Raw genomic sequence first — 23,141 nt, 5'->3', positions numbered from 1 at the left:
AACACAGTAGTGAGTGTTGAGAAATTTACACGTCTCAACACTAAGAGGAAGGATGTGTTGAGGAAGCATTCCTAGCAACACAGTAGTGAGTGTTGAGGAATTTACACGTCTCAACAGTAAGATGAAGGATGTGTTAAGGAAGCATTACTAGCAACACAGTAGTGAGTGTTGAGGAATTTACACGTCTCAACACTAAGATGAATGATGTGTTCAGGAAGCATGACTAGCAATACAGTAGTGAGTGTTGAGGAATTTTCACGTCTCAACATTAAGAGGAAGGATGTGTTCAGGAAGCATACCTAGCAACACAGTAGTGAGTGTTGAGGAATTTACACGTCTTAACACTAAGAGGAAGGATGTGTTGAGGAAGCATGCCTAGCAATACAGTAGTGAGTGTTGATGAATTTACACGTCTCAACACTAAGAGGAAGGATGTGTTGAGGAAGCATGTATAGCAAAACAGTAATGATTGTTGAGGAAATTACACGTCTCAACACTAAGATGAAGGATGTGTTCAGGAAGCATGACTATCAAAACAGTGGCGAGTGTTGAGGAATTTATACGTCTCAACACTAAGAGGAAGGATGTGTTGATGAAGCATGCCTAGCAACACAGTAGTGAGTGTTGAGGAATTTACACGTCTCAACAGTAAGATGAAGGATGTGTTAAGGAAGCATTACTAGCAACACAGTAGTGAGTGTTGAGGAATTTACACGTCTCACCACTAAGAGGAAGGATGTGTTGAGGAAGTATGCCTAGCAACACAGTAATGAGTGTTGAGGAAACACTAAGAGGAAAGGTGTGTTGTGGCAGCATGCCTGGAAACACAGTAGTGAGTGTTGAGGAATTTACATGTCTCAACATTAAGAGGAAGGATGTGTTGAGGAAGCATGCCTAGCAACACAGTAGTGTGTGTTCAGAAATTTACACATTTTAACACTAAGAGGAAATGTGTATTGTGGCATCATGCCTGGAAACACAGTAGTGAGTGTTGAGGAATTTACACGTCTCAACACTAAGAGCAAGGATGTGTTGAGGAAGCATGCCTAGCAACACAATAGTGAGTATTGAGGAATTTACTGGTGTGCCAATGGAAAACACACAGAAACTTGCAAGTATACAAGGCCAAGCTTTATAGTATAGGGATGAGTAGGGGTTTGTCCACAGGGAGTGGGAGCATACAAGAAGTTTTCCTAAGCTAGCAATGGAGACAAGGCACTATGGCAGTGAGCAGGGCAAAGTAAAATGGCAATTGCAAAGAACCAAAACAGTTAATCAAAGCAAGGATGACAAAACAGCATGGAACCAAGGCTGTGAGCCAAGGGCAGGGGTGAGTTTGTGCACTGATTTCAATGCACAACAGGCTTCAAAATACAAGAAATAAACAGCAAGATAGCTAAGAAATTTAGCTGAGCAGGGAGCAAAATAAGACTGAAATTGTAAGTGACTGAAATAAGGTATTGTGGTCTAAGCTAAGGCTTAGAGTCCACCTTTGTGTCCTAGCCAAACAATGTGATCCTAGGTTGAGTTGAAAATCCTATGCATACATCTAGAATGGGAGGAAAACTAATTTGCTCACTAGTTTGCCCCTAGCATTGACTGTCTTTTGACAGAACAATCAATCACAGGCACTATGAGCATCAATCTCTTCTCATTGCTCAATCAAAACAATGCACTAAGGCTCTAACCTAGCATTCCACTATCAGACAGTGCACTGAAGTTTCATCTGAGCCTCAGCTAGTGAGACTTAGCTCATGACTAACATGCTAACACTAACATACATCATACAAGATAATTGAAACATGAATTCAAAAATTGAACATAAACAGAACATGAGCATTACACAGTGAATACCAAGAATAGAACATATACAGAACAGCAAAGTTCTGGACACTGGCTAGTCCAGCATAAAACCTCACACACAAACCCACAGTTCCCTTTTATACCCAATACCCAATTTAGGGTTTATAGAAAAATACCCAAATTCAAACAGTGAAATTAGGTATATGATTTACCTAATTTTTGACAGTACAAATTGAACCCATAACTAATTCATTGCTTCTCCTAATAGAAATTAGGGTTTTCTATAAAAATCCCAAAAATTGAGAAATTAGGGTTTCGTAAAATCTTACTTTGATGGCGCAATTTCTTCAATCAATCGCTGACCCATCCTTCCTCTGACTTCACTGCTCCTTCCCATGCCTTTTCTAGCTTCGATTGATAACATGCAATCATTCTCATCAATTCCACACGTCACTGAAATCGTGTGATGTTGATGAAGTTGATTGAAAGTTACCATGTGCGGTAGGTGGTGGTGATGATAAAGAAGGTGGTGTGGTTGTGGCAGAGTTGGTGGTGGCGGACATGGTGGTACGGTGGAGCGGCAGTGGAGTTGGTGGTGGTACGGGTAGAAGGAAGAGAAGAGGGGAGTGAAAATGATTAGGGTTAGGTCTATTTTGGGGTTATATATGCTAGGGTTATTTCGGTGTGAGTCGGTACAAAAAAGTTTGATGTATCGCAAGCTGAAGCCTTAGGATATGGAGATGGTAGGTGGATCGGACGGTGAGATGGAACAGAGTTTGTAGCAACCGTTGGATGTAAAATACAACGAAGTTAACGGTGCAAGATTAGGTTAGGTGTTGTAGTTTAAGCGGGAGTATCGATATTTGATGCACAAGCATAGGAGCGACCGTAGGATTCAAAGGCAATCTAATCTGAAGGCTTGGAATTTAAGAACTATGGTGTTTGACAAGAACCTCGGATTTTGATGCACTTTACTGAAGCGACCATTGGATTCAGCTGAGATCCAATCTGACGGCTACAGGCGGAGGCGGGAATGGATTTGGGTTTTAGGCTTTGGGTTTGAGAAATGAGTTTTGGGATTGGACAATCTAGAGCCCACTTCTTCTTTAAGATCAATTCTTCTTCTTCAAGCCCATTTCTACCCTTTTGGTCTTCCGCACATCATTCTTCACGGCTTCTTTGCGTAATTCCTCCCGGCTTTTCACTACTTTTCTGCTCTTTTCCGCTCCACAATTCATCCAAACTTTATTTATTACCTAAAAATGCAAATTAAGTAAGAAAAATATTTATTCTTGAAAACAATGAAAATACAGAATATGGGATAAAATGTAGAATTAATGCACAAAAGATGAGTTAAATGCCAACAAAAAGGGATAAATATATACAATATTTGGCACTCATCAAATACCCCCAAACCTGAATTTTACTTGTCCTCAAGTAAAACAAAACTAAGGAAATCCTAACTATACCACTGTCGCTGGTCTCTCGAATGCATTTAGCATATGCACTAAGCCTTTTAAACCACTAAGTGTCCCTAGTGGACGAGTTAAGTCTCGTGAAGGTTTGCTTAGAACGTACCTACAAAGTTCTAGGTCAAAATATAAGCTCAGATTCCATCAAATGTGACATATGCAAGTCAGTTTAAGCTCACAGCAAAATGGAGATGTCAATCTAGCTATCAAAGGCACAATCCTAGCACTGATAACAAAAAAAGACATGTGATAAGAGTGTAAAGTGTATCTACACATGTGTAAAGAAAGATCTGAAGTTATGACTACTAATCACCAAGAGATAGTTTTTAGGCTAAGAACCGAATTCTAAGCCAAGCTAGCTGTCCGTCTTTACGAGAATTGTGAATGTTCACCCAATGAGTTGGTGATATTTCAGTTTACCCGCGTTATACATCGATGGCTGTACCCTCCTTGCTTATTACAAGACTATTTACAACAAAAAGATGACTCTTTACATGACTCTTATTTACATTGATTACTCTCTTTTATTTTTGGAACAAGAGAGAACTATTGTCTTTAACATGACAAAACATGGAATAAATAAATACTTGATTGAATTATTTTTTTTTATTTTTTTTTATTTTTTTATTTTTTTTGATTTTTTAAAGAAGAAATAACTTTGATGTTTACAACATAGTGACACTTTTGATACATGAACAAAAAGAAAAACATAATTACATGACTCTTAGCAAGAGGTGGCCCTTATCGAATGCATCCGGTCAAATTCTATGGTTGCTTTTCTTAACGTATCCTCCAACTTCTATCCCAGCCAACCAAAGAACAAGCTAGTCAAGTCTCATTCAGTATTCTAAAGTGATTGGCAATCTAACTTCCTATCAAACACCTTGAAGATCGAGGCTATACATGTATTGGTAGATCGTGCGCGTGCAAGTTTCTTATCACTATGTGAATTGTGCTAGAATCAGGGTGCCTAAATATCTAGACTAAGACTCCTAATAATTACATATTTGCACAAGAGTCAACATTTCAAGGTAAATGAGCTCCATTTTTATGTTTTTATCATTTTTCTAATTTTTTTTGGAATTTTTCAAATTTTTTCAAAAAGAGGGAGTTCTTGTTTTCAATTATGGCATATTATCATGGTATCTACTCTATACCCCCAAACCTGAACTAAACATTGTCCTCAATGTTTCAAAATATGAACAAAATTATAATACAACATATGAAGAGGATCATGTTGAGTAGAGAAAAAGGAAAGAGAATACCCGATTTCGGCGAAAGTAATATTAGAACTCCGTTATTCAGGGCAAGAATCCAACATATGTCAGCCGAGATCATATTGGATTAGCAAAATATATATAAAAGGAACAAAAGGGTTTTTAAAATTTTTATCTACTGGATTATATACAAAAATTCACCATACACTAACAATCTAAAGAGTTGAGGATCAACCCAAAAGACAAAGTGTTGAAACATAGACAGTTTCAAAACACTAAATTTGGACTGAAATGAGAGCGAGAGTGAAAAACCGGATGAATCACCCCTAAACCTAAATTTTTCAACAGGTTTACTTTTAAGCACAAAATCTAACAATTTTAGGGGTGCAGGATTCACAAGGTCTAACTGAAAATGGACTTTGTTTGGGATGGACAAACATGCATATTCCAACTGTGGCTCCTTAAAAGTATTGTATTTAGATGCAAAATAGTCCAAGAGGACTTGAGAGGCACACAGTTCCAATCCTAGGTTGGGAATCTTCAGAAAAGTTGGTTTAAAATTTTTGTTACAAACCAAATCTAGGTTGGGTGGAATAATCTCAATCTGTGACTTAGGCAAGAAGGTGACATCTAAGTTTCTCACATGCATGAGATCAAAAGTACCAATATTATCAGTCACATCAGCATTTTCTAAATCATAATCAAGTTGTGTAGCATGCTCATCATCACAACACAATTTCACAAGTCCAAATTCAGAATCATGGTTATCCGAAATATCCAAATTAACATCAAAAGAAGCAATATATTGTGGCTTAAGTATGGAATCAGACACATCAACTATATTTTCATGCATAGGATCATTAGTGTCAACAGAAGATTCAACATTACCTAAGTCATGCTCTTCACAGGATAACTGCACAATATCTAAATCAGTAGCCTCATCACATGTATATGGAATACTAGAAGAAACATCATTCATGAAGGTCGGGGCAGAAAAGCCTAATGTATTTGAACCCAAAGGTTCCATAACATTTTCAGCATAGACATGTTCTTCTAATATAACATCATCATAATCATCATCATCACAAATACATGAAAATCCTACTTTGTCAACACCATTAGTGTTTTTCGTCCATACATCTTCCTCTAAAATAGGTGAATATGGATTGACATTTTCAGCAATAGGGTATGAAACACTATATCCAGAATTAAGCTCATTGGGAAAATCAACATCTGACTCATGGTGATTACCCATATCATGTGGCATGGTCCTAGTTTCCCTATAGGTTTCCCACTGATGGGTTTTCTTTGCAACTTCAGCTAGAAACAACCATGCATCGTCCACAGTTTTATCAATGAATTCACCATTACACATAGATTCAACCAAGGCTCGAGACTTAAAGTCTAGTCCCTCATAAAGAATGGCGACCAGTCTCCACTTCTCGAGGCCATGATGAGGACACTCAAACAACAAATCATTAAATCGTTCAAAATAATGAAAAAGTGTTTCTCCATCTAACTGGACAAAACAATTAATACTTCGACGAATAGAGATGGTCCTATGATGTGGAAAGAACTTTCCGACAAATTGATTTGTGAGTTGGTCCCAAGTGGTGATTGACTGCGGTCTCAAACCGTAAAACCATGTTTTGGCCTTTTCCTTTAAAGAAAAAGTAAACAAACGCAATTTCAAAGAGTCTTCGGACATATGATCAGGTTGCATAGTCCGACAAATTTGTTCAAACTCTCTTACATGAGTATAGGGGTTCTCAGAATCGAACCCTCGAAATATAGGAAGTATTTGTATCATGCTTGCATTTATTTTAAAAGGGTTATTGGTTTGAGGTAAGACAATACATGATAATGGAATTTTTATTGTGGGATACATGTATTCATGGAGAGTATTAGGTTGGGCCATACTGAAAAGACACAAAGCCCACTATTTGGTTTTAAAGGGTTTTCAAAATTTGGTTTTTTATGGGAAAATTTTGGTTTTGATGGGAATGAAAAACATTTGGTTTTTGATGGGAAAAATTTGGTTTTTATGGGTTTTGAAAATTTGGTTTGAAAGGGTTTTGAAAAGAAAATTTGGTTTTGCTTGGGATAAAATTTTGGTTTTTGAAATAAGGAGCAAAGTTTTTTTTTTTTTTTTTTTGGGTTGGGTTTTGAAGCCCAAATTTTAGTTTAAAAGAAACTACAAGCCTAACAAACAACTAAATTACAAGCCCAAATAAAGAAAGAAATAAAAATAAAACTAATTATTACAAACCCACAAAAAAAATAAAATAAAAATAAAACTAAAATTATTACAATCCCAAATAAAGAAAGAAATAAAATTAAAATAAAAAAAATTATTACAAGCCCACAGATTAAAAATGGAAGCCCACAGGTTGGGTTCTCTTAATGGGTTTAGGCTTACCTTTGAAGCACAGCCCAGCTGCTCAGTTTGGTTGCAAAAGCCCAGTTGGGCTTTGGATCATCCTAAGCTTCGGCTTCAACACTCAAGGCCCAGTTGGGCTTGGTTCAAATCAGTTCACTTCACAAGCCCAGTTGGGCTTTATCTTACACCAGCTGCAGCAGCTTCAGCAGGGACTCAGCAGCAGCAGCAGGGAGCAGCAACAACAGCAGTCTTGGCAGCAGCAGAGGCTGGCAGCAGCAACAGGAAGCAGCAGCAGCAGCACAGGTAGGCTTCAGGCAGCAGTTCAGGCTAGCAGCACAGCTCAACAACAGCAACAGGCAGTTTGCAGGCTTGTTTATCAGCAACACCACAAAAGAAAATCAGCAAAGGAAATCAGCAGATGGAAGCACCACTCCCCGGCAGCGGCGCCAAAAACTTGGTGTCCCCGGCAGCGGCGCCAAAAACTTGGTGTGCCAATGGAAAACACACAGAAACTTGCAAGTATACAAGGCCAAGCTTTATAGTATAGGGATGAGTAGGGGTTTGTCCACAGGGAGTGGGAGCATACAAGAAGTTTTCCTAAGTTAGCAATGGAGACAAGGCACTATGGCAGTGAGCAGGGCAAAGTAAAATGGCAATTGCAAAGAACCAAAACAGTTAATCAAAGCAAGGATGACAAAACAGCATGGAACCAAGGCTGTGAGCCAAGGGCAGGGGTGAGTTTGTGCACTGATTTCAATGCACAACAGGCTTCAAAATACAAGAAATAAACAGCAAGATAGCTAAGAAATTTAGCTGAGCAGGGAGCAAAATAAGACTGAAATTGTAAGTGACTGAAATAAGGTATTGTGGTCTAAGCTAAGGCTTAGAGTCCACCTTTGTGTCCTAGCCAAACAATGTGATCCTAGGTTGAGTTGAAAATCCTATGCATACATCTAGAATGGGAGGAAAACTAATTTGCTCACTAGTTTGCCCCTAGCATTGACTGTCTTTTGACAGAACAATCAATCACAGGCACTATGAGCATCAATCTCTTCTCATTGCTCAATCAAAACAATGCACTAAGGCTCTAACCTAGCATTCCACTATCAGACAGTGCACTGAAGTTTCATTGAGCCTCAGCTAGTGAGACTTAGCTCATGACTAACATGCTAACACTAACATACATCATACAAGATAATTGAAACATGAATTCAAAAATTGAACATAAACAGAACATGAACATTACACAGTGAATACCAAGAATAGAACATATACAACAAAGTTCTGGACACTGGCTAGTCCAGCATAAAACCTCACACACAAACCCACAGTTCCCTTTTATACCCAATACCCAATTTAGGGTTTATAGAAAAATACCCAAATTCAAACAGTGAAATTAGGTATATGATTTACCTAATTTTTGACAGTACAAATTGAACCCATAACTAATTCATTGCTTCTCCTAACAGAAATTAGGGTTTCTATAAAAATCCCAAAAAATTGAGAAATTAGGGTTTCGTAAAATCTTACTTTGATGGCGCAATTTCTTCAATCAATCGTGACCCATCTTCCTCTGACTTCACTGCTCCTTCCCATGCCTTTCTAGCTTCGATTGATAACATGCAATCATTCTCATCAATTCCACACGTCACTGAAATAGTGTGTGATGTTGATGAAGTTGATTGAAAGTTACATGTGCGGTAGGGGTGGTGGATGATAAAGAAGGTGGTGTGGTTGTGGCCAGAGTTGGTGGGTGGCGGACATGGTGGTACGGTGGAGCGGCAGTGGCAGTTGGTGGTGGTACGGGTAGAAGGAAGAGAAGAGGGGAGTGAAAATGATTAGGGTTAGGTCTATTTTGGGGGTTTATATGCTAGGGTTATTTCGGTGTGAGTCGGTACAGAAAAGTTGATGTATCGCAAGCTGAAGCCTTAGGATATGGAGATGGTAGGTGGATCGGACGGTGGAGATGGAACAGAGTTTGTAGCAACCGTTGGATGTAAAATACAACGAAGTTAACGGTGCAGATTAGGTTAGGTGTTGTAGTTTAAGCGGGAGTATCGATATTTGATGCACAGGCATAGGAGCGACCGTAGGATTCAAAGGCAATCTAATCTGAAGGCTTGGAATTTAAGCACTATGGTGTTTGACAAGAACCTCGGATTTTGATGCACTTACTGAAGCGACCATTGGATTCAGCTGAGATCCAATCTGACGGCTACAGGCGGAGGCGAGAATGGATTTGGGTTTTAGGAATTTGGGTTTGAGAAATGAGTTTTGGGCTTGGACAATCTAGAGCCCACTTCTTCTTTAAGATCAATTCTTCTTCTTCAAGCCCATTTCTACCCTTTTGGTCTTCCGCACATCATTCTTCACGGCTTCTTTGCGTAATTCCTCCCGGCTTTTCACTACTTTTCTGCTCTTTTCCGCTCCGCAATTCATCCAAACTTTATTTATTACCTAAAAATGCAAATTAAGTAAGAAAAATATTTATTCTTGAAAACAATGAAAATACAGAATATGGGATAAAATGTAGAATTAATGCACAAAAGATGAGTTAAATGCCAACAAAAAGGGATAAATATATACAATATTTGGCACTCATCATTTACACGTCTCAACACTAATAGGAATGATGTGTTGAGGAATTTACACGTATCAACACTAAGAGCAAGGATGTGTTGAGGAAGCATGCCTAGAAACACAATAGTGAGTATTGAGGAATTTACACGTCTCAACACTAATAGGAATGATGTGTTGAGGAATTTACACGTCTCAACACTAAGAGGAAAAGGTGTGTTGAGGCAGCATGCCTGACAACATAGTAGTGAGTATTGAGGAATTTACACGTCACAACAATAGAAGGATGTGTTGAGGAAGCATGCCTAGCAACACAGTAGTGAGTGTTGAAGAATTTACACGTCTCAACACTAGAGAAACGGTGTGTTGTGGCAGCATGCCTGGCAACACAGTAGTGAGTGTTGAGGAAGTTACACATTTCACCATAAGATCAAGGATGTGTTGAGGAGATGCCTGACAACACAGTAGTGATTGTTGATGAATTTACACATCTCAACATTAAGAGGAAAGTGTGTTGAGGAAGCATGCCTAGCAACACAGTAGTGAGTGTTGAGGAATTTACACGTCTCAACACTAAGAGGAATGATTGTTGAGTAAGCATGCCTAGAAACACAGTAGTGAGTGTTGAGAATTTACACGTCTCAACACTAAGAAGAAGGATGTGTTGAGGAAGCATGTATAGCAACACAGTGTGATGTTGACGAATTTACACGTCTCAACACTAAGAGGATGTGTTCAGGAAGCGACTAGCAACACGTAGTGAGTGTTGAGGAATTACATGTATCAACACTAATAGGAAGGATGTGTTGAGGAAGCATGCCTAGCAACACAGTATTGAGTGTTGAGAAATTTACACGTCTCAACACTAAGAGGAAAGAAGTGTTGAGGAAGCATGTTTAGCAACACAGTAGTGATTGTTGAGAATTTCACGTCTCAACACTAAGATGAAGGATGTGTTCGGAAGCATGACTAGCAACACAGTTGAGTGTTGAGAAAATTTACCACGTCACAACACTAAGAGGAATGATGTTTTTAGGAAGCATGCCTAGCAACACAGTAGTGAGTGTTGAGGAATTTACACGTCTTAACACTAAGAGGAAAGGTGTATTGTAGCAGCATGCCTGGGAACACAGTAGTGAGTGTTGAGGAATTTTCAAGTCTCAACACTAAGAGGAAAGATGTGTTGAGGTAGCATGCCTAACAACAAATTAGTGAGTGTTAAGGAATTTACACGTCTCAACACTAAGAGGAAGGATGTGTTGAGTAAGCATGCCTAGCAACACAGTAGTGAGTGTTGAGGAATTTACACGTCTCAACACTAAGAAGAAGGATGTGTTGAGGAAGCATGTATAGCAACACAGTAGTGATTGTTGACGAATTTACACGTCTCAACACTAAATAAGGATGTGTTCAGGAAGCATGACTAGCAACACAGTAGTGAGTGTTGAGGAATTTACATGTATCAACACTAATAGGAAGGAATGTGTTGAGGAAGCATGCCTAGCAACACGTAGTGATTGTTGAGGAATTTACACGTCTCAACACTAAGAGGAAGGAATGTTGAGGAAGCATGTTTAGCAACACAATAGTGATTGTGAGGAATTTACACGTCTCAACACTAAGATGAAGGATGTGTTCAGGAAGCATGACTAGCAACACAGTAGTGAGTGTTGAGAAAATTTACACGTCACAACACTAAGAGGAATGATGTTTTTAGGAAGCATGCCTAGCAACACAGTAGTGAGTGTTGAGGAATTTACACGTCTTAACACTAAGAGGAAAGGTGTATTGTAGCAGCATGCCTGGGAACACAGTAGTGAGTGTTGAGGAATTTTCAAGTCTCAACACTAAGAGGAAAGATGTGTTGAGGTAGCATGCCTAACAACAAATTAGTGAGTGTTGAGGAATTTACACGTCTCAACACTAAGAGGAAGGATGTGTTGAGGAATTTACACGTCTCAACACTAAGAGGAAAAGGTGTGTTGAGGCAGCATGCCTGGCAACACAGTAGTGAGTGTTGAGGAATTTACACGTCTTAACTCTAAGAGAAATGATGTGTTGAGGAAGCATGCCTAGCAATATAGTAGTGTGAGTGTTGAGGAATTTACACGTCTCAACAATAAAAGGAAGGATGTGTTGAGGAAGAATGTATAGCAACACAGTAGTGATTGTTGAGGAATTTACATGTCTCAACACTAAGATGAAGGATGTGTTCAGTAAGCATAACTAGCAACACAGTAGTGAGTGTTAAGGAATTTACATGTATCAACACTAATAGGAAGGATGTGTTGAGGAAGCATGCCTAGCAACACAGTAGTGAGTGTTGGGAAATTTACACGTCTCAACACTAAGAGGAAGGAAGTGTTGAGGAAGCATGTTTAGCAACACAGTAGTGAGTGTTGAGGAAACACTAAGAGGAAAGGTGTGTTGTGGCAGCATGCCTGGCAACACAGTAGTGAGTGTTGAAGAATTTACACGTCTCAACAGTAAGAGGAAGCATGTGTTGAGGAAGCGGCCTAGCAACACAGTAGTGAGTGTTGAGAAATTTACACGTCTCAACACTAAGAGGAAGGATGTGTTGAGGAAGCATTCCTAGCAACACAGTAGTGATGTTGAGGGATTTATTCGTCTCAACAGTAAGATGAAGGATGTGTTAAGGAAGCATTACTAGCAACACAGTAGTGAGTGTTGAGGAATTTACACGTCTCAACACTAAGATGAATGATGTGTTCAGGAAGCATGACTAGCAATACAGTAGTGAGTGTTGAGGAATTTCACGTCTCAACATTAAGAGGAAGGATGTGTTCAGAAGCATACCTAGCAACACAGTGTGAGTGTTGAGGAATTTACACGTCTTAACTCTAAGAGAAATGATGTGTTCAGGAAGCATGCCTTGCAATATAGTAGTGAGTGTTGAGGAATTTACACGTCTCAACACTAAGAGGAAGGATGTGTTGAGGAAGCATTATATAGCAACACAGTAGTGATTGTTGAGGAATTTACACGTCTCAACACTAAGATGAAGGATGTGTTCAGTAAGCATGACTAGCAACAATAGCGAGTGTTGAGGAATTTAAACGTCTCAACACTAAGAGGAAGGATGTTTTGAGAAAGCATGCCTAGCAACACCGTGGTGAGTGTTTAGGAATTTACACGTCTCAACACTAAGAGAAAAGGTGTGTTGTGGCAACATGACTGGCAACACAGTAATGAGTGTTGAGGAATTTACACGTCTCACCACTAAGAGGAAGGATGTGTTGAGGAAGTATGCCTAGCAACACAGTAATGAGTGTTGAGGAAACACTAAGAGGAAAGGTGTGTTGTGGCAGCATGCCTGGCAACACAGTAGTGAGTGTTGAAGAATTTACACGTCTCAACAGTAAGAGGAAGCATGTGTTGAGGAAGCAGGCCTAGCAACACAGTAGTGAGTGTTGAGAAATTTACACGTCTCAACACTAAGAGGAAGGATGTGTTGAGGAAGCATTCCTAGCAACACAGTAGTGAGTGTTGAGGAATTTACACGTCTCAACAGTAAGATGAAGGATGTGTTAAGGAAGCATTACTAGCAACACAGTAGTGAGTGTTGAGGAATTTACACGTCTCAACACTAAGATGAATGATGTGTTCAGGAAGCATGACTAGCAATACAGTAGTGAGTGTTGAGGAATTTTCACGTCTCAACATTAAGAGGAAGGATGTGTTCAGGAAGCATACCTAGCAACACAGTAGTGAGTGTTGAGGAATTTACACGTCTTAACACTAAGAGGAAGGATGTGTTGAGGAAGCATGCCTAGCAATACAGTAGTGAGTGTTGATGAATTTACACGTCTCAACACTAAGAGGAAGGATGTGTTGAGGAAGCATGTATATCAAAACAATAATGATTGTTGAGGAAATTACACGTCTCAACACTAAGATGAAGGATGTGTTCAGGAAGCATGACTATCAAAACAGTAGCGAGTGTTGAGGAATTTATACGTCTCAACACTAAGAGGAAGGATGTGTTGAGGAAGCATGCCTAGCAACACCGTGGTGAGTGTTGAGGAATTTACACGTCTCAATACTAAGAGGAAAGGTGTGTTGTGGCAACATGCCTGGCAACACAGTAGTGAATGTTGAGAAATTTACACGTCTCACCACTAAGAGGAAGGATGTGTTGAGGAAGTATGCCTAGCAACACAGTAATGAGTGTTGAGGAAACACTAAGAGGAAAGGTGTGTTGTGGCAGCATGTCTGGAAACACAGTAGTGAGTGTTGAGGAATTTACATGTCTCAACATTAAGAGTAAGGATGTGTTGAGGAAGCATGCCTAGCAACACAGTAGTGAGTGTTGAGGAATTTACACGTCTCAACACTAAGAGGAATGATGTGTTGAGGAAGCATTCCTAGCAACACAGTAGTGAGTATTGAGGAATTTACACGTCTCAACACTAAGATTAAGGATGTGTTAATGAAGCATGACTAGCAACACAGTAGTGAGTGTTGAGGAATTTACACGTCTCAACACTAAGAGGAAAGGTGTGTTGTGGCCGCATGCCCGGCAACATAATAGTGAGTGTTGAGGAATTTACACGTCTCAACACTAAGAGGAAGGATGTGTTGAGGAAGCATGCCTAGCAACACAGTAGTGAGTGTTCAAAAATTTACACATTTTAACACTAAGAGGAAATGTGTATTGTGGCAGCATGCCTGGAAACACAGTAGTGAGTGTTGAGGAATTTACACGTCTCAACACTAAGAGCAAGGATGTGTTGAGGAAGCATGCCTAGAAACACAATAGTGAGTATTGAGGAATTTACACGTCTCAACACTAATAGGAATGATGTGTTGAGGAATTTACACGTCTCAACACTAAGAGGAAAAGGTGTGTTGAGGCAGCATGCCTGACAACATAGTAGTGAGTATTGAGGAATTTACACGTCACAACAATAAGAGGAAGGATGTGTTGAGGAAGCATGCCTAGCAACACAGTAGTGAGTGTTGAAGAATTTACACGTCTCAACACTAAGAAGAACGGTGTGTTGTGGCAGCATGCCTGGCAACACAGTAGTGAGTGTTGAGGAAGTTACACATTTCAACAATAAGATCAAGGATGTGTTGAGGAAGCATGCCTGACAACACAGTAGTGATTGTTGATGAATTTACACATCTCAACATTAAGAGGAAAGATGTGTTGAGGAAGCATGCCTAGCAACACAGTAGTGAGTGTTGAGGAATTTACACGTCTCAACACTAAGAGGAATGATGTGTTGAGTAAGCATGCCTAGAAACACAGTAGTGAGTGTTGAGGAATTTACACGTCTCAACACTAAGAAGAAGGATGTGTTGAGGAAGCATGTATAGCAACACAGTAGTGATTGTTGACGAATTTACACGTCTCAACACTAAGATAAAGGATGTGTTCAGGAAGCATGACTAGCAACACAGTAGTGAGTGTTGAGGAATTTACATGTATCAACACTAATAGGAAGGATGTGTTGAGGAAGCATGCCTAGCAACACAGTAGTGAGTGTTGAGAAATTTACACGTCTCAACACTAAGAGGAAGGAAGTGTTGAGGAAGCATGTTTAGCAACACAATAGTGATTGTTGAGGAATTTACACGTCTCAACACTAAGATGAAGGATGTGTTCAGGAAGCATGACTAGCAACACAGTAGTGAGTGTTGAGAAAATTTACACGTCACAACACTAAGAGGAATGATGTTTTTAGGAAGCATGCCTAGCAACACAGTAGTGAGTGTTGAGGAATTTACACGTCTTAACACTAAGAGGAAAGGTGTATTGTAGCAGCATGCCTGGGAACACAGTAGTGAGTGTTGAGGAATTTTCAAGTCTCAACACTAAGAGGAAAGATGTGTTGAGGTAGCATGCCTAACAACAAATTAGTGAGTGTTGAGGAATTTACACGTCTCAACACTAAGAGGAAGGATGTGTTGAGGAATTTACACGTCTCAACACTAAGAGGAAAAGGTGTGTTGAGGCAGCATGCCTGGCAACACAGTAGTGAGTGTTGAGGAATTTACACGTCTTAACTCTAAGAGAAATGATGTGTTGAGGAAGCATGCCTAGCAATATAGTAGTGAGTGTTGAGGAATTTACACGTCTCAACAATAAAAGGAAGGATGTGTTGAGGAAGAATGTATAGCAACACAGTAGTGATTGTTGAGGAATTTACATGTCTCAACACTAAGATGAAGGATGTGTTCAGTAAGCATAACTAGCAACACAGTAGTGAGTGTTAAGGAATTTACATGTATCAACACTAATAGGAAGGATGTGTTGAGGAAGCATGCCTAGCAACACAGTAGTGAGTGTTGGGAAATTTACACGTCTCAACACTAAGAGGAAGGAAGTGTTGAGGAAGCATGTTTAGCAACACAGTAGTGAGTGTTGAGGAAACACTAAGAGGAAAGGTGTGTTGTGGCAGCATGCCTGGCAACACAGTAGTGAGTGTTGAAGAATTTACACGTCTCAACAGTAAGAGGAAGCATGTGTTGAGGAAGCAGGCCTAGCAACACAGTAGTGAGTGTTGAGAAATTTACACGTCTCAACACTAAGAGGAAGGATGTGTTGAGGAAGCATTCCTAGCAACACAGTAGTGAGTGTTGAGGAATTTACACGTCTCAACAGTAAGATGAAGGATGTGTTAAGGAAGCATTACTAGCAACACAGTAGTGAGTGTTGAGGAATTTACACGTCTCAACACTAAGATGAATGATGTGTTCAGGAAGCATGACTAGCAATACAGTAGTGAGTGTTGAGGAATTTTCACGTCTCAACATTAAGAGGAAGGATGTGTTCAGGAAGCATACCTAGCAACACAGTAGTGAGTGTTGAGGAATTTACACGTCTTAACACTAAGAGGAAGGATGTGTTGAGGAAGCATGCCTAGCAATACAGTAGTGAGTGTTGATGAATTTACACGTCTCAACACTAAGAGGAAGGATGTGTTGAGGAAGCATGTATATCAAAACAATAATGATTGTTGAGGAAATTACACGTCTCAACACTAAGATGAAGGATGTGTTCAGGAAGCATGACTATCAAAACAGTAGCGAGTGTTGAGGAATTTATACGTCTCAACACTAAGAGGAAGGATGTGTTGAGGAAGCATGCCTAGCAACACCGTGGTGAGTGTTGAGGAATTTACACGTCTCAATACTAAGAGGAAAGGTGTGTTGTGGCAACATGCCTGGCAACACAGTAGTGAATGTTGAGAAATTTACACGTCTCACCACTAAGAGGAAGGATGTGTTGAGGAAGTATGCCTAGCAACACAGTAATGAGTGTTGAGGAAACACTAAGAGGAAAGGTGTGTTGTGGCAGCATGTCTGGAAACACAGTAGTGAGTGTTGAGGAATTTACATGTCTCAACATTAAGAGTAAGGATGTGTTGAGGAAGCATGCCTAGCAACACAGTAGTGAGTGTTGAGGAATTTACACGTCTCAACACTAAGAGGAATGATGTGTTGAGGAAGCATTCCTAGCAACACAGTAGTGAGTATTGAGGAATTTACACGTCTCAACACTAAGATTAAGGATGTGTTAATGAAGCATGACTAGCAACACAGTAGTGAGTGTTGAGGAATTTACACGTCTCAACACTAAGAGGAAAGGTGTGTTGTGGCCGCATGCCCGGCAACATAATAGTGAGTGTTGAGGAATTTACACGTCTCAACACTAAGAGGAAGGATGTGTTGAGGAAGCATGCCTAGCAACACAGTAGTGAGTGTTCAAAAATTTACACATTTTAACACTAAGAGGAAATGTGTATTGTGGCAGCATGCCTGGAAACACAGTAGTGAGTGTTGAGGAATTTACACGTCTCAACACTAAGAGCAAGGATGTGTTGAGGAAGCATGCCTAGAAACACAATAGTGAGTATTGAGGAATTTACACGTCTCAACACTAATAGGAATGATGTGTTGAGGAATTTACACGTCTCAACACTAAGAGGAAAAGGTGTGTTGAGGCAGCATGCCTGACAACATAGTAGTGAGTATTGAGGAATTTACACGTCACAACAATAAGAGGAAGGATGTGTTGAGGAAGCATGCCTAGCAACACAGTAGTGAGTGTTGAAGAATTTACACGTCTCAACACTAAGAAGAACGGTGTGTTGTGGCAGCATGCCTGGCGACACAGTAGTGAGTGTTGAGGAAGTTACACATTTCAACAATAAGATCAAGGATGTGTTGAGGAAGCATGCCTGACAACACAGTAGTGATTGTTGAGGAATTTACACATCTCAACATTAAGAGGAAAGATGTGTTGAGGAAGCATGCCTAGCAACACAGTAGTGAGTGTTGAGGAATTTACACGTCTCAACACTAAGAGGAATGATGTGTTGAGTAAGCATGCCTAGCAACACAGTAGTGAGTGTTGAGGAATTTACACGTCTCAACACTAAGAAGAAGGATGTGTTGAGGAAGCATGTATAGCAACACAGTAGTGATTGTTGACGAATTTACACGTCTCAACACTAAGATAAAGGATGTGTTCAGGAAGCATGACTAGCAACACAGTAGTGAGTGTTGAGGAATTTACATGTATCAACACTAATAGGAAGGATGTGTTGAGGAAGCATGCCTAGCAACACAGTAGTGAGTGTTGAGAAATTTACACGTCTCAACACTAAGAGGAAGGAAGTGTTGAGGAAGCATGTTTAGCAACACAGTAGTGATTGTTGAGGAATTTACACGTCTCAACACTAAGATGAAGGATGTGTTCAGGAAGCATGACTAGCAACACAGTAGTGAGTGTTGAGGAAATTTACACGTCACAACACTAAGAGGAATGATGTTTTTAGGAAGCATGCCTAGCAACATAGTAGTGAGTGTTGAGGAATTTACACGTCTTAACACTAAGAGGAAAGGTGTATTGTAGCAGCATGCCTGGGAACACAGTAGTGAGTGTTGAGGAATTTTCAAGTCTCAATACTAAGAGGAAAGATGTGTTGAGGTAGCATGCCTAACAACAAAGTAGTGAGTTTTGAGGAATTTACACGTCTCAACACTAAGAGGAAGGATGTGTTGAGGAATTTACACGTCTCAACACTAAGAGGAAAAGGTGTGTTGAGGCAGCATGCCTGGCAACACAGTAGTGAGTGTTGAGGAATTTACACGTCTCAACACTAAGAGGAAAGATGTTATGAGGAAGCATGCCTAACAACACAATAGTGAGTGTTGAGGATTTTAGACGTCTCAACACTAAGAGTAAGGATGTGTTGAGGAAGCATGCCTAGCAATACAATAGTGAGTGTTGAGGAATTTACACGTCTGAACACTAAGAGCAAGGTTGTGTTGAGGAAGCATGCCTAGGAACACAATAGTGAGTTTTGAGGAATTTACACGTCTCAACACAAAGAGGAAGGATGTTTTGAGGAATTTACACGTCTCAACACCAAGAGGAAAAGGTGTGTTGAGGCAGCATGCCTGGAAACACAGTAGTGAGTGTTGAGGAATTTACACGTCTCAACACTAAGAGGAAGGATGTGTTGAGGAAGCATGCCTAGCAACTTAGTAGTGAGTGTTGAAGAATTTACACATCTCAACATTAAGAGGAAAGGTGTGTTGTGGCAGCATGCCTGGCAACAAAGTAGTGAGTGTTGAGGAAGTTACACGTCTCAACACTAAGAGGAAGGATGTGTTGAGTAAGCATGCCTAGCAACACAGTAGTGACTGTTGAGGAATTTACACGTCTCAACACTAAGAAGAAGGATGTGTTGAGGAAGCATGTGTAGCAACACAGTAGTGATTGTTGAGGAATTTACACGTCTCAACACTAAGATAAAGGATGTGGTCAGGAAGCATAACTAACAACACAGTAGTGAGTGTTGAGGAATTTACATGTATCAACACTAATAGGAAGGATGTGTTGAGGAAGTATGCCTAGCAACACTGTAGTGAGTGTTGGGAAATTTACACGTCTCAACACTAAGAGGAAGGAAGTGTTGAGGAAGCATGTTTAGCAACACAGTAGTGATTGTTGAGGAATTTACACGTCTCAACACTAAGATGAAGGATGTGTTCAGGAAGCATGACTAGCAACACAGTAGTGAGTGTTGAGGAATTTACACGTCACAACACTAAGAGGAATGATGTTTTTAGGAAGCATGCCTAGCAACACAGTAGTGAGTGTTGAGGAATTTACACGTCTCAACACTAAGAGGAAGGATGTGTTGAGGAAGCATGCCTATCAAGACAGTAGTGAGTGTGGAGGAATTTACACGTCTCAACACTAAGAGGAAGGATGTGTTGAGGAAGCATGTATTGCAACACAGTAGTGATTGTTGAGAAATTTACACGTCTCAACACTAAGATGAAGGATGTCTTCAGGAAGCATGACTAGCAACACAGTAGTGAGTATTGAGGAATTTACACGTCTTAACAGTAAGAGGAAAGGTGTATTGTGGAATCATGCCTGAAAACACAGTAGTGAGTGTTTAGAAATTTGCACGTCTCAACACTAAGAGGAAGGATGTGTTGAGGAAGCATGTATAGCAACACAGTAGTGATTGTTGACGAATTTACACGTCTCAACACTAAGAGGAAGGATGTGTTGAGGAAGCATATATAGCAACACAGTAGTGATTGTTGAGGAATTTACACGTCTCAACACTAAGAGGAAGGATGTGTTGATGTAGCATGCCTAACAATACAGTAGTGAGTGTTGAGGAATTTACACGTCTCAACACTAAGAAGAAGGATGTGTTGAGGAATTTACACGTCTCAACACTAAGAGGAAAAGGTGTGTTGAGGCAGCATGCCTGGAAACACAGTAGTGAGTGTTGAGGAATTTACACGTCTCAACAGTAAGAGGAAAGATGTGTTGAGGAAGCATGCCTAACAACACAATAGTGAGTGTTGAGAATTTTACACGTCTCAACACTAAGAGTAAGGATGTGTTGAGGAAGCATGCCTAGCAATACAATAGTGAGTGTTGATGAATTTACACGTATCAACACTAAGAGCAAGGATGTGTTGAGGAAGCATGCCTAGGAACACAATAGTGAGTTTTGAGGAATTTACACGTCTCAACACAAAGAGGAAGGATGTTTTGAGGAATTTACACGTCTCAACACCAAGAGGAAAAGGTGTGTTGAGGCAGCATGTCTGGAAACACAGTAGTGAGTGTTGAGGAATTTACACGTCTCAATACTAAGAGGAAGGATGTGTTGAGGAAGCATGCCTAGCAACTTAATAGTGAGTGTTGAAGAATTTACACATCTCAACATTAAGAGGAAAGGTGTGTTGTGGCAGCATGCCTGGCAACAAAGTAGTGAGTGTTGAGGAAGTTACACGTCTCAACACTAAGAGGAAGGATGTGTTGAGTAAGCATGCCTAGCAACACATTAGTGAGTGTTGAGGAATTTACACGTCTCAACACTAAGAAGAAGGATGTGTTGAGGAAGCATGTATAGCAACACATTAGTGATTCACTAGTACAAATCTTCACATTGGTCACACTTAATCACCGTGTCCATAGGCTTTTGGTCATGGATTTTTTTCACTCCAAAAATGTGGCATCAGGTGCCGAGACAAAAAGGTATCCCTATGGCTACATAAACTTTGAGTGGCTATAAAATATGATTTACCATGGCCATAACTCTAAAACCGTGTCTATATGGTACTCAATATTTTTTTTGTAGTTAAGCATTTTCACTATCACCATGGCCATAGGATTCTTATAGACACACAGTTTAATTATATGTGGCTAAAGTTTACCTTAAAGTCACGTGAATTTTATTATAGCCGTGGCCTTTGTCATCAATTGGACACGCAAGATTCATTTTATCATGGCCAATTCATGAGTTGCAGTCACACTAATTTTTCTCATCCATGGCCATCTCTATCATTTGGACACACGGAAAATAATTTAACATGGCTAATACATGATTTGTAGTCACGTTTAATCTATGGTACCATGGCCATCTATATTTTTGGACACATGATAAACATTTTACACGACCAATTAATAAGTTATGGCTACTAAACATTTGTACCACCGTGGCTAAATTTTTTCGAAAGACACATTTTTCGAAAGACACATTTGTACCACCGTGGCTACTAAACATTTGTACCACCCTGTTTTGAATGTAGCCATTGTTTACCTTTTGGACACATCAAGTGTTTTCAATGTAGCTATTGTTCACCTTTTGGACACATCAAGTGTTTTCAATGTGGCTATTTTTCACCTTTTGGACACATAGGATACCACAAACCATGGCGATAACCTTTATAAAATGACACAAAACGTATTTAACGTGGCAAATATTAGCTTTTAGTCACTCGAAAAAATTGCAATTTTTATCGCTTAATTTATCTTCAGGGACCTACTGGCCCCCTCTTTTATCATTTGTAGCAAAATTCACCTAAATAACCATCCATAAAAAATAGAATTGAACCAGTTATCGAATCTTAAGATTTTATATAAACAAGAGTAAACTCTGATTGTAACACCATTATTGGTTCTGCTACATCTATTACAATTGCTTTTAAAAATTTGGTAAACTGCTATACAAAAACCCAAGTTTGTTTATTATCTAAAGTTAATTAAGTCTCAACATACATAATTTGCGGCATACCTTTACGCTTTTTCAGCCTCTTTCTCACTCTTTCCAGCTCTCATATGCTTTATTATCTGTAGGAAGTTCATGTCTACAAACTGGGCGTGTGTTATGTTTTTCCTGTTGCCATTACATAAAAGTGGATTTTAGATTCTGGTAAACCACCTAAGTAAAAAATTTAAAAAAATTAATAATTCCCTAAAAGTATCAAGTACCTCTCACCTTCCCTGGATATTCGACACCCTGAATCCTCTGATGCAATCGTCTGGAGAGAAATTACAATTTACAAGATGATGTATGTGAATATAGAATAGCAGGCTTATTTTTTTTATATAGAGGAGGACGTGTTTTAGTTAATTCTCAAGGTCAAACTATTGTTTTAGTTAATCCTCAAGGTCAAATTATTACATAAGTATTGTGAGTTTGCATTTCTTATGCCAATTAAGAACGAGGAAAAGAATTCTTACTCTTGATTCCAGATTCGTCAGGACTCAGATCAGGTTGCCTCCTTTGCTCTATCCATCTCGGCCTCTTGCACTGCCATTAAAGAATAAATTTTCAGACACCAGTTCCAGATAACAACACATCTAACCCAAGAAGCAAGACTATTCAAAAACATGAACAGCACGCAGACCTTTCCCAGGTGTGGCAACCTCAATAAATTCTCTTGGTAACAATTCAACAGGTTCAAGAACATAGTCAGATTCCTAATATGAAATGAAAAAGAAAATAAAAATCATCACTCGAGGTCATAAGCATAATGATAACTTTTGTGAATCGCGCATACAAGTCAAAATATGACAAGTGGCTCAGAGATTTAGACAAAGATGTAATGGCCGAAGTATGTGTTCAACTGAACACAAAATACAGTAACATACACAATATGTAGGACATTTATACATGGTGAACACCGAATAATAGTCGAAGACGTTACCCTAACACCCAGTTTCGTAAGCCCAGAAAATGCGATACTAAATATAAAATAAAAAAAAAAAGCAGCATCAACAGAAAGACATTCTCATTGGGATCACAAACAGTCAAGAGCTCTAACAGCAATTCATCTCATTTTTCAGATACACACAAGCAAGTTGGATTAAGTTATACCTTTTTTACTTAGTGAAAT

The 23,141-nt window shown here is 39.5% G+C and overlaps 1 long non-coding RNA gene across 1 annotated transcript; it reads right to left on the bottom strand.

Moving 5' to 3' along the window:
* Positions 1-22,232: 22,232 nt before the first annotated feature.
* Positions 22,233-22,708, bottom strand: LOC113300483. The gene is made up of 3 exons (XR_003335812.1): positions 22,653-22,708; positions 22,486-22,555; positions 22,233-22,283 (listed from the first exon to the last, which is right to left on the bottom strand). It is a non-coding gene; the product is annotated as an uncharacterized LOC113300483 (long non-coding RNA).
* Between the last annotated feature and the right edge of the window lie 433 nt (positions 22,709-23,141).

This window comes from Papaver somniferum, chromosome 7, assembly GCF_003573695.1.
Source record: "Papaver somniferum cultivar HN1 chromosome 7, ASM357369v1, whole genome shotgun sequence".
Classification (NCBI taxonomy): domain Eukaryota; kingdom Viridiplantae; phylum Streptophyta; class Magnoliopsida; order Ranunculales; family Papaveraceae; genus Papaver; species Papaver somniferum.
The sequence above is the reverse complement of the archived record's forward strand: the minus strand, read 5'-3'. Positions and strand labels throughout refer to the sequence as shown.